Raw genomic sequence first — 19,160 nt, 5'->3', positions numbered from 1 at the left:
ATTAGCTAAGAAAATGTCCCAATTCAGGATCAAATCTCAGATTGGTCCCTTCATTTGTAACAGCAGAGCAGCAGGGGAGGAGGCAGATAAAAGATTGAAAGAAATGAACTTTACTCGCAGCTTCACATGGTCTTATGATCCATAGGGTATCATTTCCAAAAGGAGGGTAGAAAACAAGTCAGCAACCTATATCCACACTCAAAGGCCTAAGATTGAAAAATACATGAACTAGATTGAATGGATGCCTGACGCATTGCAGGAGGTCGAGGAACAAGTGATCTCTTCTTCCAACATACAAACTCCAAGACAGTAGGAAAAGCAGACCACAAAAGACAGAATAGAAAAAGGAAAAGAACAAGAGCAGGGAATAATAGGGAAAAGGAACAAAGAATATCAGTCTCTAGAAACCAATACTTCTATTAGGGGATTCAAGTTGAAATATAGGAAAAAGTCCAGAAAGAACATGGACATAGACAAATGATCACCACAACAAACAACAATCAACATAATTGATATTCCAGATTCATCCCCAGTTGGAGGGAAATATTTTCCTACCACTCCAATTTCAAAAAGGCAATAGTCACTTCAAGTGTCCTCATCTTCAAAGGTGACTGAAGAAAAAGATGAAACAGTCTTTAATACATTCAGAGAGATCAAAATAAGAAATGAAATATTGAAAAAGAACACCTATGCTCAATTTTGGATGCAGTGTGCAACTGCACAAGGAGAATTCTTTCTGCCTTTGATTCAGAAATGGGAAAAATGCATATGCTAGTTTTGGAGGCATAGATAGCAAAGCCTAAAACTCCAATAGAATACAAAAAAACTTCTTTTGAGTTTTATGCTAGTAATTTCCATCCAATAGATCAACTAGAAATGCACAAACAAACAGGGGAAATGATTTCATCTACTCTAACAAGCACTTCTATGAATTTGTTTAAAATGCAGGTGGCACTATCAAATGCTCAATCCCAATTGAAGATGGAAAGGATTTCATCACAGTCAAAGGACAATAAAATCAAGTCTTTGGAAGACTTAGTAGTGAAGATTGGGTATGATCCCTCAGATATAAAAGCAGCTAAAGAAGTAATAAAGAAAAAAGAGTTAGATATTGCAGCCCTGAAGAGGCAACTCAAGATGCCTGCTACACATGACCCACTAACCAAGGAAATAGAGGAAACAGAGAACTTGAAGGCTGATATGATGAAATTAATAGTGGAGTAGTCTATCCAGATCAAACAAATGGAAATAAAGATGGAGAAGATGGTGCAAGAGAAAGAAAAGGCAACACAGATGGCCAACACAACAATGGAGGCCCTTCCCATAACTACTCCCTTAAGTACAGTCACAGGAGCAGGAAGTAGTATAGAACAGTTGGCTAGATCAATGGAAGGCATGAATCTGCAAACTAAGGAGATAAAAAGATTGGAAACCCAAGTTAGTGTGCTACAAGACCAAATCAAAAGAGCTGAAAGCAATCACTTGGTGGAAATGCAAAGGGCAAAAGAATTAATTGAGGCACTACAAAAATCAGAGAAAGAATCATCTATTGGAAACACTCTAGGGAGAGTTAAGGAAATTATTTGGCACAATATAATCAATGGTATGAATGAAATTTGGCCTAGCATCCAAATTATCTTTGAGTAGAAAGAATTAGTGGAGAAGTCTAAAGACGTCATTTCAGCTACTAATGTAGAGTTGGGAGACATGCCAGTTACAACTAACAGGATAATCAAGTTTTTGAATGCAAGAAACAAGTATGAGATCCAAGAGTTGGGAGTGGTAGATAGAATAGAGACTATACTACAAGTCAAGAAGATGCTGACCAATAAGAGCCTAAATGTGCAGCTAGAAGAAAAATTTCAAGTCCTGGAGCTGATAATCAACAGGTTCATTAAAAGAATGCAACCTTTACATCAGAAAGGTCTCCCCTCTCTGGTTGTTATAAATGAAAAACTCATGGACAAAGGATATTATGCCAAGAGACTCCAGGGCATAGCCACAGATTATGTAAATCTATCCAACATCAAAGGTAGCATAACAGGAAAGGCATTGTTGGAAGCTATCAGCAATTTAGTTTACATTGAGCATGAACTTAAGCATGTATTTCTGGTCAAAACAACATTTGCTAAGTACATTGAGGCTGACGAAATATACAAAAGATTAAGTAAAATAAAAGTTATAGATGATGAAGCGTGGAGTGAGCTATGTGACTATCAGGAGGAACGAGACAAGGATGACTAGAGTGACAGCACAGACCTGAGTGAGCACTAGCCACATCAGTAGAACCTCTACACTCAAAATTAATTTTGCAGGCAACAACATCCCTAAAAAAGAGGACCATATGTCCAAATTTTCTCAGCGTGGCCACTACATGGTTACATCAGTAATTTTTCCTTTCATTGTAATAAATAACAGATTGCGAAGTGTACAAGGAAAATCATTGTAGTTTTTGTTTAAATACTCCATGTATTGGGAGTATTAAGGATTGGACCCTAGTTATTTTGAACTATCTTTTCTTTGGAGCATTGTAATTTCGAGTTGGAGCATCACTAAAAAGACCGTTTGCAAGACACTTAACCTATTTTGACTGGGTGATGTCTTTATTTCTATGTTGAATGTATCTTTGTTTATCAATTCATGCATCTTTGATTCTTATTGTAAAGTAGAAATTATAGTTTAAGATATGCTGTTGGAGCACCTTACTACTATATGTGTTTACAATCTAAATGTTTTCCTCTGAAGTATGATTAAAAAATACTTAACTGCTTTTTAATCCTGATAGATATCACTTTTCTATCATTTCATTTCTCACTCTACTTTTAGATCCAGTAAAGACAGTTAGCTTTCCTTGCAAATTCTCTAGAAAATTGACGTTACCACCCATCTTGACTCCATAACCCAATGGAAAATATTCTATAATGACCTGCCCCAACCAAACAAACAAACAACCAAGCAATCGAGTTACAAATATCTTTATTTTTATATCTAGATTAATACACTAAAACATTGAAATTAAAGTTAAATCATAAATATACAGAGAGAGCCCTCTCCAAGCCTAGGAAGGCTAGGTCATGGACTCATAAGTGTTTTGATGCATCTTTTTTGACTTTTGTCTTGCCGATCTTAAAAATCACAGAATTATAACACCAGAAATGCACATTTTTTCCTCCCAGCTAAGCAGACTGTTGCATGTGTAGTTGAGTTGACCGGTTACATGCTTCCTTCTCTTTCTGTGCTGGTGGCCCCAACTATTTCTTCTGTAAATTCCTGTTCAGTGACAAGATTTATCCTTTTCCTTTTGACCAAGCTAGTCTCTGCATATGCATGTGTGGTTGCTTTGCCTGAGGTAGTGGCCTCTTCCCTATTTCTTTTGAGGCTTTTCTCCTCATTTAGAGGAGTTTGCAAGGTTGGGGGAGTACTCATGATGGGTTGTGGTATACCTGTTTAAGTTAACTCCTCTGATAGGTCTAGTTGTTCTGACTCTTCTTGCACCTGGGATTCTTCTTCTACATGTGATTCACTTTGTGCCTGAGATTCTCCTTGTTCCTGTGATTCTTCTTGAACTTGAGATTCTCCTGGCACCTGTAGGAAAGAACCCTCATCAAGTTGTTTATCTAGATCAATTAGAGCATTTTCAATAGCAACTTCAGTGCTATCCCTGTCTACTAAAGTATTCTCCACCCATTCCAATTGATTTGCATATTTTTCTATTTCAGGGATTCGGTGGTGAATGTAGGGAGACATCTTATTTTTTTGTCTTCTGTTGCAAATGAAGTCCAAGGGATCATATATCCACATGAAGCTCTGCTTTAGATTAAGTCTCTAAAGGATTTGATCTGCTTCCTTTATAGCTTCTTGGCTATTACACACAAAGGGGCCTAGTTGATCTTTGATTCTAAGCTGGGCCTTCCTTTTTGCTTTAACAAAATGTACCTCATCTTAATTGATTATCTGCCTGTAGTACTCCAGAGAAAATAACCTCATTGGGAGGTATCTGGGAAGTTTATATGGGGCCAACTCACAGCCATAAATCCTAATCTCAGTGTGATTTTGGTACAAGTACCAATCTCCCACTTTGTGTTGTTTTGAAAGCTGCAGGATCCTCCTGATATCTGAACTGATTCTTGGAGGAGGAATTCCTACTAGCATTGTCACTATAAGATGTACAAAAAGATCTATGAAGTCTACATATGGATATTGTGAGTCATACTTATGGATCAAAGGAGTCCAGAAAATGACTGACCTAGGGTGACCTTTAGTATCAAGCTTTTGGAGAGTAAAGGGGAACTTCTCAGCTTGGTAATATAGAAAAAGGTGGTACAAAAGTAAGGAATACTTGAATACTCTATCATTTCTCATCCTAAGAAATTGGTCGTGCATCCTATCAGCTATCAATTTGGCGTAATCATACATGACATCAGGGGGTTTTCCTGGAGTGAAAATGGACATGAAGGCTAAGATGATTTCATCTATATACTCACTGGTGGTATAGCCTAAGATACCAGATATCATTGCTACAATGTCTTAGCCAAATTGAGAAAATATGGTACATATATATGGGGGAGGATCCTTTGGAACATGTTTCACTTCCACAATAAAAGTCTGGAACAATTCATCAAGTTTGGCAGTGGTAAGCTTGGGGAATCTATCTAGTAGGTCTCCAATTGAAATAGGGGTTAGATTTTGCCCTGGTTGAAGTTGTAGCATTTCATTGATTAACTCAACATTGATGGTGAAAAGTATGGTTTGATAAGGGGACATCACTGCTCTTTGACTAGGAATGTAGTTTGCATGGCAATAATGGAAAATTTCTAGAAAGATGTGTACCTTAGCGAATTGATACTTGGGCAAATTAGACTCCCAAAGACCTATTTTATTAGCATGATTTAGGTATTGGTCTCTGTATCAGCAGTATAATTTGAGTGGGGTTATATGGACAGAGGTGTCCTTGATTTGGAAATATTTATCAGCAAGGGGAAGGTAATCCAGGTCTAGGTGAGTAGTGGAAATGGGTCTAACATGCATAGCAATTGGAGCAGCCATTCTCAGTTCTTGTAGATTTGAGAATGGAGGGAGGTAAATTGTTAGTATTTAGGGTAATGGTGGTTCAATTCCAGGTGGGTTTAAGTTACTAGAGTTCCTCTTTAATTTCAATTAAGAAAACTTAGTGACTGGTTCGGAAATTAACAAGGCTATCAATGGATTTTGGCTTAAATACCTAGAATTGAAGAAAACTGGGTCTGAACTAGGTAACTGGCAACTTTGAATAGTTGAAAAAGCTTCAAGCAGGCTAGAAGGAAATCTAGAAGCTTTATGGCATCTTCAGGGTGTAATTATACGTGGGTTGACAGCTTGGACGTTCACAGACACGTGCATCTAAGTTTTCAGTTAAAAAAACGATAAAAACAATAATTTGGGGCTTTTTTGGATTTATGCACGAAAAGTCAATTTGGTGGGTACGGGTGTACAGTGGCCGTTTGTCATGTAGCGGGGTGAACAGTGGCAGTTTTGGCATGTAGCGAGCTGGCGGTAAGTGGTTTACTTCGCACAACTTTTGGGCACTTGGCAGTATTGGGGGGAGGCCGCCTGATTCCATTCATCGAGCGCCACGTCGCCTCGGGGGCCAAATAGAAAAAAACCCATTTCGGGCGGGTAACGTTTGGATTTCGGGCCCTTCCGAAATCAACCTAGGCTGTTAGATGGGGAGGGGAGATATAATGTGGTGCTCAGGTGATGGAGTTGCACAAAAGGTAATGGTGGGGCCCGACGGGCATTTAAGCTCAACAGTTTTGGTTTAATGAGGGTTTAAGGTAGGGATTAAGGTATCGGGCGGGATCTAATTGGGTTTTTAAACTAACTTAATAGAGGATCAATTAGTTAGTGGGTCCGGAGTAGAAAACCTTAGTTTATATAATTAAACTAGTGTGGGATCAATTAATATTGCAGGAGTTAATATATATACGGGAAATGGGTTTTGACTAGGGATTTAATAAATAAGTTAATCATTTAGTCAAATGAGCGGAAGGGGCACCATAACCTAAGAATACGATTTTCATGTTTTTAATTCTTTCTAATAAAACTTAGGATATAGTGTTTTTGTGGGTTTTTCATGTGAAAATGAGTTATGTGGGGAACAAATACTTTTCCTAGGTAAAAGTGATTTAACCTTAGGAAAGAATTTTAGTGGAAAATGAATGAACAGAAGGGGGGAATGAATGTTTATGAGGGGCTTTTAGTACAGTTTTCCTATAAGTCATTGAGTTGAGGGTCTGGTCCCTCCAAAAGTCAGAGAAATGCTCTGAGCCTCTTTGACTTAGGGTTTTTAAGTGCTTCGATCTTTATTGTGGGAAATTAGTTAAGTAAAAGGTGAAGTGAACAAGGGGAATTAATTAATTGACTTTGATCTCCATCTGCATTCTTGAGTGCCCATTAACATTTGGAAATTTTATGATGAGAAATATGATACACATGCTTTTATCTAATCAATCATCAAAATTCTACAACTTTTCTACTACTTACCCATCTACTCATCCTACCATTTTTACTTATCTTTATTAGGGTGCATTTAAGCTAGTAAACCTTTATCAAACATTTTTCTATTTCTTTACAATAGTAAACCAACTAAATATAACCTTATTACATCCAAGGGCTCAAATTAAGCAGTTGAGCTCCTTTTATTTACTCTACCTATCTAATTATCTGCCAAGATTAAACAGTTTGGTCAGATATTTATTCGCTAACTATCAACATGAAATTCAAACATGAAATAGCGAGTTTAAAGATTTTGACTATCATGGATTGTGGCAAAGATTACAAGTTGTGCACAATCATTTATTTTGCACAAAAAGTAAATAGTAGTGGCATTTTGTCTTGCTCACTTTCATTGTATTTTCTTTTCTTGGGGTTCATATTTTTCACCTTTTTTGACCATTTTATTCTTTTTGTCCTTTCATTATTCCTTTAGGACATACCCTCTTTACATTTTTTATTTTTTTGAATATGGAAAACATTTGCAGAAAGAAAAGGTATGTACATCTTATAGATTAATCTCAGCCATTCAAAAATTATGACTCCTATTGGTATAGGAACCTAACAGTGGCTCCACTTGGGGATGGCATTTCCTGGTGAAATGTCAAGAACTTGCAGATCAATGGCCTTCTGAATTGCTGTGATGTTCTCCTGCAATTTTTCCCTTTTCACTTTTCTTCCTTATTCCTATTTATGACAGTAAAACCTTTGAAGCTTAGGTCCTTCTCTTCAGGCTTCAAATCCAAAAAATCACCATCAAATCCACTCTAGAATTTTGAAAAACAGAATATGTACAAAGGATTAGTGACATTAGTAACTAGGTTCAATGTAGTGTTTAAGCATTCGACCATTAACTGGTCCTCCTTCTGCTTCTGTGCCATCCATTTCTCTGAGGAAGAAAGCATTATTACCTCTAAAAGCATATATGATATATGGGCCTTTCCATAGGAAATCAAATTTCCCATGTTTACCTTTATCCTTTCTTCTTGAATCCCATTTCAAAACTTTGTCCTCTAGGTAAAAATCTTCTGCCTTAGTTCTTTTATCAAAAGTCTTCTTGATCCTTTCCTGCACAACTTGAGATCTGATGTACACTTCCTCCCTAGTCTGCTATAAGTGAATTGTTTGGGTTATTCTCCTTTGGATGTCATTTGGTTCAACCTGCAACTCTTGGAGCAACTTCATCACTGGTGTTCCCAAGGAGGATGGGAAAACAACTTCCATTCCATAAACTAATTGATAAGGACTAGTACCAATGAATTTCTTTGTGGTTAGCCTGTCTACCCATAAGGCGTTCACTAGCTTCTTGTTCTATGTTTTCTTGTTATCTTCCAACAGTTTTTTGATGATATTCACTAGACACTTGTTTGAGGACTTTGCTAGGCCATTTCCTTGAGGGTAATAAGTTGTGGAATGGCCCAAAGTTATATGGTACTTATTACAGAAATCAATCATTCTCCTAGACTTGGAGGTTGCTGCATTATTAGTGATGATCTTGGTTGGGCACCAAAATCTAGATAGGATGTTGGATTCAAGGAAGGTTATTATAACAGTGTCAGTGGTTGGCCTTGATGGTATGGTTTCTATCCATTTGGTAAAATAATTTGTAGTAGTGAGGGTCCATTTATGTTGGGAAGATGAAGGTGGGTGGATTTCACCAATGAAGTCAAGATCCCATTGTTGAAAAGGTGCTTCAGCAGATATTGGTTTTAGGGGTAGGGGTAAAAGCTGTTTCTTACCTTCAAAAATTTGGTGTTTATGACATGAGGTTAAAAATTTCTTTACATTAGAAAACAAAGTGGGCCAATAGAAACCAGCTCTAAGAATCTTGTCAGCAGTGTTTTTCCAGTAAAGATGTCCTCCACAGTCACCTACATGAAACTCTTGTAACACCTTGTTAGATTCTTCTTTAAATAAACAGTTAAGAAGGATACCTTCATGATTCCTCCAAAACAAACCATCGTCAATTATGCAAAATTTTAAAGATTTCATTTTTAAAAACCTGCTTTTGGTCCTGGATAATGCAGGAGGAGCTTGTAAATTTTGTAAAACATATATGATGTTGGCATACCATGGTGATTCAATAAAGGCCTCGCTGATTGGTGGAGTCGCCATCTCCTCTCCATTATCCATTTTTGTAATAAAATTTATATCTAAGGCCTGATAGTTTGACTCAGCCATGAGCTTGGCTAAACCTTGACCTTTGATTAACTTTGTTGGCTTGATTTCTAGGTCATATTTTAATATAGTAGCAATCCATTTCCCTCTCTTACCATCTGGACCATCCTAGGTTAGGATATCCTTGACTACTGCATTGGGGACATAGGCTATTACATGAGAATATAAAATGTAAATTCTAAAATCTTTGATAGCTTCTACCAAAGCAAAGGCTTGCTTTTCCATTATCGGCATCTCTCAAGGCTTTCCTGAAAAAGGCAATAGGTTGTTCATAACCCTCATCATTTTTCTGCACTAAGACTGTAGTAGTTGTATGTTCTGAGGCAAAGGAAAATATAATGAAATCTCTATCAAACTTTTCACTGACCAAAGTTGGTGTCTTTTTTAAGGCTAGCTTAATATCTTCAAAGGATCTCTTAGCATCAATGGTCCATTTTAGGGTCGAACCTTTCTTCAACATGTTATTCAATGATCTAATTAATTATGCTAAGTTAGAAATAAATCTCCTATGAAAGTTGATTTTTCCTAAAAACACTTGTAATTCTCTGATGCTCCTAGGATGTTGTATTTGTAAGATGGCTTCAATTCTTGTAGTAGATATTCGGATACCATCTTTAGAGATTATGTGGCCTAACAATTTTCCCTCTTCTAACCCAAATAAATATTTTTTAGGATTCAAAGAAATTCCATACTTCCTACATTTGATGAAGACCTTCCTTAGATGATCTAAGTGTTGTTTATCAGATTTTGAGAATACAGTGATATCATCCAAGTATATTACTAGGAAGTCATGAATTTCCTTAGCAAAAGCTATGTCCATAGCCCTTTGAAAGGTGGCCCCTGCATTCTTTAATCCAAAAGGCATCTTCACATACATGAATGTGCCCCAAGGAGTAGTGAATGCAGTTTTAGCCTGGTCATCTAGGTGAACTAAAATCTGATTATAACCAGAAAACCCATCCAATAATGAGATTCTGGTTGACCCTACTACCCTTTGTAATATATGATCCATTTTAGGGAGAGGGTAATTGTCTTTGAGTGAAACTTTATTGAGATTCCTGAGATCAACACACAATCTAATCTCACCAGTCTTCTTCCTTGTTGGCACCAAATTTGAAACCCAATCAGAGAATCTAATTGGTGCTATTATCTTGGCTTCATACATCCTTCTGATTTCCTTTTCAATAGAAGGCAATAGAATGGGATTAATCCTCCTAAGCTTCTGTCTAAAAGGTTTTTGGTTTTCTTTTATGGGAATGGTGTGTTGTATTATGTTGGTGTCATAAGACTTGAGGTCCTCATATCTCCAAGCAAAGACATCTTGGAGTTCCTTTAGTAATTCAAGGTATTTCACTTTTTCAGTAGAAGGTAAGGACTTTGAAAGTTTTATCAGTTTTGGAATTTCCTCAGTACCTATATTACACTCCTCTATATCAGATTTTAAGGGTTCCATTTTTGGTTTTCTAGGGACATCATTTGAATCAAGCAAGTCTTCCAAAGGGGTTAATCCTTTGGGCAAAAATTTATCTTTGAGATTGATTATTTCAGAATCTTCATTAATTACCTCTTCAATTTTAACTTGCTTTAGGTTTTGTACATCTGATTTTGTAAATTTAGTGGGATGGAATCTATCTATCTCTTCATCTTCTAATTTGTTAATTTTTATTTTATCTTTAAAATCAGGATCTACTGTTATGTCAGTATCTATATTACTATTTACAAATTCTTCTTCTAAAGTTAAAAAATTATTTATCTGTTGGTCATTAGTGAATACTTGCCAGTTTTTCAAGTTATTTGGGATAGCAGGTCTGTGCCTAACCTTAGCAATGTACTGATGGTTGGGTTGGAATGGTAACTTACAAGTGCTAGCAAACATTTCTAAACTATGAGCCTGCATATTATGTTTCCTTGGGATGGCTGCAAGCTTAGTTTCTAGAAAAGTGTTCAATATTTCTACAATTGTTCCTCTATAAAAACTTAACCTAGGATCTCTAGTCATATATACAACACTAATTTGTTTTATAACCAACCCAGAATCTCCCATAATAGAAACTCTTATAGCTCCTAATTTTCTAATCAATTTGAGACCTAAAAGAAGTGCTTCATACTCAGCCATGTTGTTAGTGTTACACAAAAATATCATCACCATGATTATTTGCAGTCAGTATGGGTCTATCATCACTTGTACTATCCTCCTAAGCAAGTCTTAGACCTTAGCTATTCAAGTCAAGCTTCAAAAATGAGAGAAAGACATTGAAAATCAATAAAACTCTGGTTCCGCACTTTCTCTCACTGTTACCTACGGTCCCACACCTTCTGTTTACAAAAACTGCGGACTTGCCCGCTCTGTCTCTAAAGGTGTGGGTGCGGACCCCTGTGAAAGTTAAAAAGGCGCAAGTTTATTCTAAAAAACTCACTTTGGGTTAATTCTAGATGATTCTAGAAGGAATTTTGACATGGATTGGTCGCTCTTAGGTGGTTCATGCATCCCAAAAGAGAAGGAGCTAATCCCTTGATGAGAGGAGCTATCCCTTTGAAGGAGGGCTTTATCCCTTTGAAGGAGGACCTAGTAACTTCCCTCCATTGCACTATAAATTCAGGCATTGGGCTGGTTTCTAAGGAGATTAGAAGCTAAACATTTTTGAGGGTAAATGCTTGTGAAATTAAGACTTCCTAGTTGAGATTAAGAGGAGAGATCACATACCTTTTTTACTTCATTGGGAAGAGAGTGAAACTTGTCAAAGTAGAGGAGACTTCTTGCTGGACCCTGGGAGGAGCTTGTACAGCGTCAAGGCACAGGTTGTAAAGTTCTTCTTCTTTTGAATTAATACAATCAAACTCATTTTTCTCAACAAATTGTCTCATGTCATTTGTTTCATGAATTCCTTGACTTTCATGTTGAATATATTTTATGATATTGGCTTTTCAGGTGCTATTTAATTTGTTTGCTTGTTTGTGTTTGCAGATTCGCGACAAGGGAGATCATTTGGATCGAAGGAGCAAGGGCATCCACAAACTTGTGTTGGACCTAAGGTAGGCCTAAAACACTTGTTTGCCTTTGTTTATAAAAGCATATTTAGAGAAAGATAGTGTGTGATTGGTTTGCTTGTCATTAGGTCTTCTTTAGATTCTAGGAAGGTCTATCTTGTCCGCAAGATCGACTCATTCCGTGTGACAAAATGGCAACCATACCGGGGACTTGATTTTTTCCTTGTTTTTACTTTGACCTGAGAAACTGTGTTTTTGTTTCTGTTTTTGGCTTGTTGTGTTTGGAATTGGGTAGATTTAGTAGATCTAGGATTATTTTTTGTTTTTCATAACTTTGGAAGAGGACCGCACCCTCGGCTTGCAACATTGTAGATATTGGTTTTCTTGTCATTAGGTCTTCTTTAGAATCTCTGGTCTGCGAAACCAGAGATTCTAGGTTCAATCCCCAGTATGGTCGCCATTTTGTCACACGGAATGAGTCGATCTTGCGGACAAGATAGACCTTCCTAGAATCTAAAGAAGACCTAATGACAAGCAAACCAATCACACACTATCTTTCTCTAAATATGCTTTTATAAACAAAGGCAAACAAGTGTTTTAGGCCTACCTTAGGTCCAATGCAAGTTTGTGGATGCCCTCGCTCCTTCGATCCAAATGAGCTCCCTTGCCGTGAATATGAAAACAAAAACAAGCAAACAAATTAAATAGCACCTGAAAAGCCAATATCATAAAATATATTCAACATGAAAGTCAAGGAATTCATGAAACAAATGACATGAGACAATTTGTTGAGAAAAATGAGTTTGATTGTATTAATTCAAAAGAATAAGAACTTTACAACCTGTGCCTTGACACTATACAAGCTCCTCCCAGGGTCCAGCAAGAAGTCTCCTCTACTTTGACAAGTTTCACTCTCTTCCCAATGAAGCCAAAAAGGTATGTGATCTCTCCTCTTAAGCTCAACTAGGAAGTCTTAATTTCACCAGCATTTACCCGAAAAAATGTTCAACTTCTAACCTCCTTAGCAACCAGCCCAATGCCTGAATTTATAGTGCAATGGAGGGAAGTTAATAGGTCCTCCTTCAAAGGGATAAAGCCCTTCTTCAAAGGGATAGCTCCTCTCATCATGGGATTAGCTCCTTCTCTTTTGGGATGCATGAACCACCTAAGAGCGGCCAATCCACATCAAAATTCCTTCTAGAATCATCTACAATTAACCCAAAGTGAGTTTTTAAGAATAAACTTGCACCTTTTTAACTTTCACAGGGGTCCGCACCCACACCTTTAGAGACAGAGCGGGCAAGTCCGCAGTTTTTGTAAACAAAAGGTGCGGGACAGTAGGTAACAGTGAGAGAAAGTGCGGAACCAGAGTTTTATTGATTTTCAATATCTTTCTCTCATTTTCAAAGCTTGACTTGAAGAGTTGAGGTCTGAGACTTGCTTAGGAGGACAGTACAAGTGATGATAGACCCATACTGATTGCAAATAATCATGGTGACGATATTTTTGTGTAACAGTTAGTGCATTTGAAATTGAGTCTGTAAGCATGACCTTCTGAGTGATGATTCTCTAAATTGTAAATCCACACTCCTGCTCCTACTCCTAATTTATCCACTAACCCATCAAATTCAAGATACCATAATATTTCAGGTTCATAATTCTTAATGTCTAGGGGAACAAAATTTTCATTGATTAAGGTATCTTGATCGTCTTTTTTATCTGAAATCTCTTGAGTTTGGACAATTTCAGTTTGAGTTGTAACTACAATTTCTTTTGGTTCTGAAATAATGTTGTTTGCATTAGTTTATTGTGATTTTTCGGCATTGTACAGAATAAAACAATCAATGTCAAAATGCATGGAATAGATAGGAAAGTTTTGAGGCCTATCCTGGCTACTCATTACATATTTCATTAGGGTCTCTCTGTACAGTTTCTTAGGATGTCCAAAGACTGAAATTGTAGCATATGACATGTCAAGTTGCAAAGGTCCTTGGAGTTTAGCCCCCCATGATCTAGACAATAGCATGCCATATTTAGGTGGTATATCAGCAACAACTATTTCTATGATAATGGTTGTTATAGACATTTTTGGGCACTACAACCCCAAGCATGAAATGTCCATAAAGCAAGGGCTCCTAAGTCCCTAAAAGTGTTGTTCTAACCCCTAAAGGAACAAGGTCAACTGATTACAACTTCTCCCAGAAGTTCTCCATGAAAAACTGCTCAGAACTGGTCAAAACAGGATCATTTCAGCTGCTCCATAGGCAAAGTGCGTTGCCTCTCACCTAAATACACTGTGTGGGTGCATTTCATTTCAAAAATCCCTTCTATGGGGTGCAATGGGCGAGAAGTGACAAATGGCAGTGTCATTCCACAAGGTGGAGAGGCATGGAATCTTCCAAAAACTTCTCCTGTGACACTTGCCTCTCTGAATTCGACCAAGGATGAGTAAGAGATCATCAATCTCCAAGTGGAAGCAAGAACTATCAGAGGGAAGACACTAATCAAATCACAAGCTGACTCATCTCCCTTACAGATATCTATATATGGATCCCTCATCCCAGAGATCCAGAGGCTGGAATTTTGTATATTGTAAGGAATTGCTGTTGGTTTCTTGAGACAACATCAGAGTGTTGGGTGATCTAAGCTTTGTATGAGGTGAAGAAGGGCTTACTTGCTGAGAGGATGATGCTGGGTCAGAACAACTGGTTGTAACTCCCTTGGCTCTTTCTTGTTTATCAATAAAAGCTATTCAAGTTTTCCTCCATACTCTTGTGTCATTTATGTTTTATGTATTTGTATGGTCAATTTACATATGATCCTAGATTGTTTATGATTATAGATCCATGTTCTTGTATAGTTTTATGCTATTGTGATCCTACAGGTACTTTGTGAAGCTAGGTGTACAAGGGAGCAAGTAGCGAAAGACTATCAAGAGAGAGAGGAATCGAACTAGGAGATTAGTGCAAGATAGAGGTTGGTCTTCTTTGTTATTCTCTCATCTATATTTCATAAAGGAAAAATGAAAGTAGCTTTACTTTGTTTGTTTCTAAGGTAGCTACCACACCTTAGTGGGATAAGCAGTTCTGTGTAGACACTTTTCCCTGTAACAAAATGGGGACTCCACTGGGGACGAATTAGTTTGTTTGTTTATCTTCCTTGATTGTTTATTTTATAAACTTACAGACGGAGCCTAAAGTCGAGCCAGGTAGCTTTCGAACTGCATTTTCTATGGAAATGCAAAGTAGATAAATGCCGCTTTAGTCAATCTCCGAGATTTTTTATGACTTAAACAACTGATTCACAAACTCTCTGATTGCCCTCGTGGTAGCTCTTAGAACCTCCTTAGATCTACCCCTGATTGTTGCATTACTGATTACCATTTGCTTAGCCAAAACCCATGAACTGAACTGCAAACTGTGACCCGGAACCCAAGCAAAGTCTCGTCTCTGGCCCAGCGCAGGTACTGTTCTGTGAATCTGAAATTTAGCGCACTTCCCGAGTGTAGTAGGTGCGCTGCATTTCAAATTCCCTGTGTTACAGGTGCGCTGATCAGACTAGGCATTGTTCAGTTTTGGTTTCTGTGATTCATTCTTTTCAGTTCTATTCATCAATTTTGTTTCCTGTAATCAGTATATCTCTATTTGAAACCCCTTTTCCTTACTGATATTCCGCGTCCGTTGTGCAAAAGAACTGTAAATGTTTTTGTGTATTTGTTGAGTCATTTTCAGTTCTCCTTTGCAAAAAGTAACATAATTGTACTGTCGTCCTTTGATTTGAAAGTGTCGCAAGTGTCATTTTCAGTCATAGGAAAGAGTTTGGTTGCTGTAGATAGTCGATTACCCTGTTACTATTGTATTTGGTCTGAATTTGTAGTTTTTCTAGTGTCGAAAGCAAGTATTCATTTTCGAATCATAAAGTGTTGTGATTGTCTCTATTTCTGATTTCAAAAAGAAACTTGTTAGTAATTGTTGCTTGAAAAGTAATTCAAATTTGTGCATTAGCTTTCTTTTTACCATTCACATACTAAGAAATCCGAAAACAAATACATGCATGTGCATTTTCATTTAGACTATTTGATTGGTTTGATTTAGGACAGTGCATTTAGTGTGTGCTCTTTGCTCTTTGTGAAAGAATATTGTCTCTCTTTCCTTAGTAGCTAGGATTTTCATTGCACAAAGAAGATAAAATATTGTTTGTCATCTTAGATTGCATTTTAGGAATTATACATCTACATCTCGTGGTGAACCTGAAAGGAAAATTTCTTAAGCAAGATCAACTATAAAATAAATTCAATGAATCTAACAACGCTTTGGAACCTAACGCACAACATCTAGAAGTCTAGGCTAGAGACGTATTTCGGCATCGTAAAGCTTGGTAATTGTTGTTCTCACTGATGGTTGGGTGATTCCTCCACTTTGAGACGATAAGTGCCAGTACAGACTTGTGCTCCCACGTACCGTCGAGTATATTTTGGGAGACCACAATAGGCTTAATCCTTTACCCATAGGAAGCCGTGTTTGCCGCCCTATCAATCGCAATGCACTAAACACAGCATTCGGGAAGATTGACTGCCGTACCATAAAAAATATTCTGCAGTTTTGCGATTGGTTTGGTAATACCTCTACCTAGATTTCCAGAGTAGTCCCTTTCGTTCCTTTTCAGACTCCTTAACGGAAAAGGTCCATCTGGCACTTGTCACTTCAGGCTCATTAAAAATCGAAGGTGACTAGAGTCATCTTTTGTTTTTTCTTGACTCTTTAAAATTGAAAAAACAAGTTGTGTCAAAGCATCTAAAATTTATTTTAAACGGAATAATCATCACCCTTTCCTACGTTGATCTTAGGTTGAGAAAATGGAACCCACCAACCAAGGAATTCCCCTTGGGCAAAATCCTAGTCCCTTCTCCTCATGGGGAGATGTTGGTGCACCCCATATGGCCACATTGTCGCTTCCAGGATTGACAATCGGCTTGCCCATATGGCTCTTCTCAACCTCTGTCGTTCAGAACACCACAATTCCTGAACAATCGAGTCAGCAACTAGACGAATCCAGAGTTACCCACCAACCTTCTACTTCCTCCAATTCTTCCTCTCCTCCTTCCTCTTCGCTTGATGGGGTTGGTGAAGCCAAAAATCAAGTACCTGAGAAGAAGAAAGAAAAGAAGAAGAAAGAGAAGAAGAAGAAGGAGCCAAAAGCGAAGGGGGGCAACCGAGCATCGTCTAGCGAAAATCCACACACTGCACCGACCAGGCCTAAATCGCCATGTGTCATTTGCAAAGGAGACCACTATCATAGAGATTGTCCCTGCATCCCTCGGATCTTAAGGGACTGGTCTCCTCGTTTGCACAACCCGGTGTCGTCAACCTCTGATGATCATGTTGAAAACACACCGTCGACTAGTGAAAGTGAAGCCCCAGGACAAAAAGGAAAATATAGATTTCCTTGTAAACTGTGCAAAGGCGATCATGTCGTCCACCATTGTCCCTTCTTAGACGAGGCTAAAAGAGTTTTGGACGATCATCCGGTTTCACCGTTACGACTTCCTCCTGGATATGAAAAACTCTTATCGAGTCCGTCACTAGTTGAAAATCCGGCTGACCCGCCCAGGTGGTCGGCCGAAGCGTCTATCATTGAAGACGAACCATCTGAACCCATACCAGATGAAAGTCAAAAGGTCGAGGCGGCAGTTGACCTGGTCTTGCCTTCAGAGGTTCCATCTTTAGATGATACAGTCACAGAAGAGAATAAGGATGACACCGTCCAAATTCTTTTCGTAAGCACAGACTCCAATGAACATGGGGGCAATTTACCCATTCCTTTACTGCAGGAAGGAATTTCGTCAGAGCCGTACCCGGCCGTCTATTCGGTCCCACCTCCAAGCAACCTAGTTGTTTCTTTTGACTGGAATCAACTAGGCAGACCCCGTTTACCAGCTAGTGTACCATTCCGAATTATTGTTCAAATATATAGAATGGTTATGGTTGGTACCATCATAGATGAATGGGCTTCTGTGAGTATCCTTTCCTCGACTGCTTGGAAAGCGCTTGGTTCGCCATCGCTTTTGCCTGAGATGAGAAATCTAACAGGCTTTGATAAAGGAACCAGTCGACCATTAGGGATCCTTCCCAATGTGACCATAACATTAAGAGGGAAAACCATTCAAATGAATGTAATGGTAGTCCAAGGATCCCTGGATTATAATCTACTCCTTGGACGAGACTATATTTATTGCATGGGAGCGATTGTCTCATCACTCTTTAGAGTAATGTGTTTTCCGCACGAAGGAAGAGTGGTCAAACTCGTAGACCAGCTTTCATTTCCCGGATCACGAATAGCAGATAGTCATATACCATCCCTAAATGGTCTTTTCACACAAGGATGTCTCATCAATCCCCAGTCCATCCACCTAATGAGCGTGAGTGATTCGGGGGACATGACTGAAACCCAGGGGGCATGCACCCTGGTCTACTTCGGCAGGAAAACTTCAAGTATAGGGTAGGTTTCCGCGAGAGATATATGACTAGACTGTACTCCTGTCCGTGATTGGAAGAGGGGGTTAGACTGGAATAAGATTCCCGCGTCAAAGTTATGTGAGTGGATTGTCTCACCTTTGTCTATTTCGGTAGACATCGCCAAAGAAGTGTTTTGTTTGCGGTGTGAATAGAACAATCTTTGGTAACCTGAAAGAGGTAGACCTTTCCTGATAAAACAAATGTTTTGTCGGTAGAATGAAAGGTGACCTTGAAACTTTATTTTATACCTGGGGGCATGCAAACCTTTTGGCATGCAAGCGAAGAGTGACTATTTATTTTTTAAATTTGTAGGTCCTCTAACCCTTTAAACTCATAGGATTGGTCGTTTCCTAACTTGCATAAAGAAAGGATGTGGGGAAAAACTCTAAAAATTGTCGTTTTTATATGAGACATTCTTATTATACAACTGGATTAATTGAGCAGTTTTAGCACATAGTTCAAGCTCGTTAAAAAATAAACATAAGTCATGAGCAAATGTTTCCCCCAGTGTTTAAGCTCAATCAAAAAAAATGAACCGATTCCCGTAAATAACCATCGTGAATGTAGTACTTCAGCCTTTGAAGCCCTGGTCGTGTTCTCATCATCACCTCCACTCTATATTGGCCAATCATTCACCTCCATTTGAATGTTTACCCCTTTTGAGGAACAACTGCGAAGAGTGATCCCACTAGCCATCCTTGTAACACTGCCGTGATTGGAAAATTCCAAACCTTACCTGGAATCAGCTGCTACCCAATTTTATCACTCGTTCCTCAGAAGAAGAGTCTCCTTTAAGCTCTTTTCAACTGACTCGTAAAATATGAAAAGATTTCCGAGCCATTGGCCTCTCCAGCTCGTTAAAGGGACCAGAAGTGCTATCCCTCCTCTAAATTTTAATCTTTTTGGACCTGAGGGATTATTACACAAAAAGATCGAGCGCTTGTTTTG

This window comes from Pinus tabuliformis, chromosome 4_1 (assembly GCF_031772625.1).
Source record: "Pinus tabuliformis cultivar Carrire ecotype Pingquan chromosome 4_1, CPIR1, whole genome shotgun sequence".
In the NCBI taxonomy this organism is placed as follows: Eukaryota; Viridiplantae; Streptophyta; class Pinopsida; order Pinales; family Pinaceae; genus Pinus; species Pinus tabuliformis.
The sequence above is the reverse complement of the archived record's forward strand: the minus strand, read 5'-3'. Positions refer to the sequence as shown.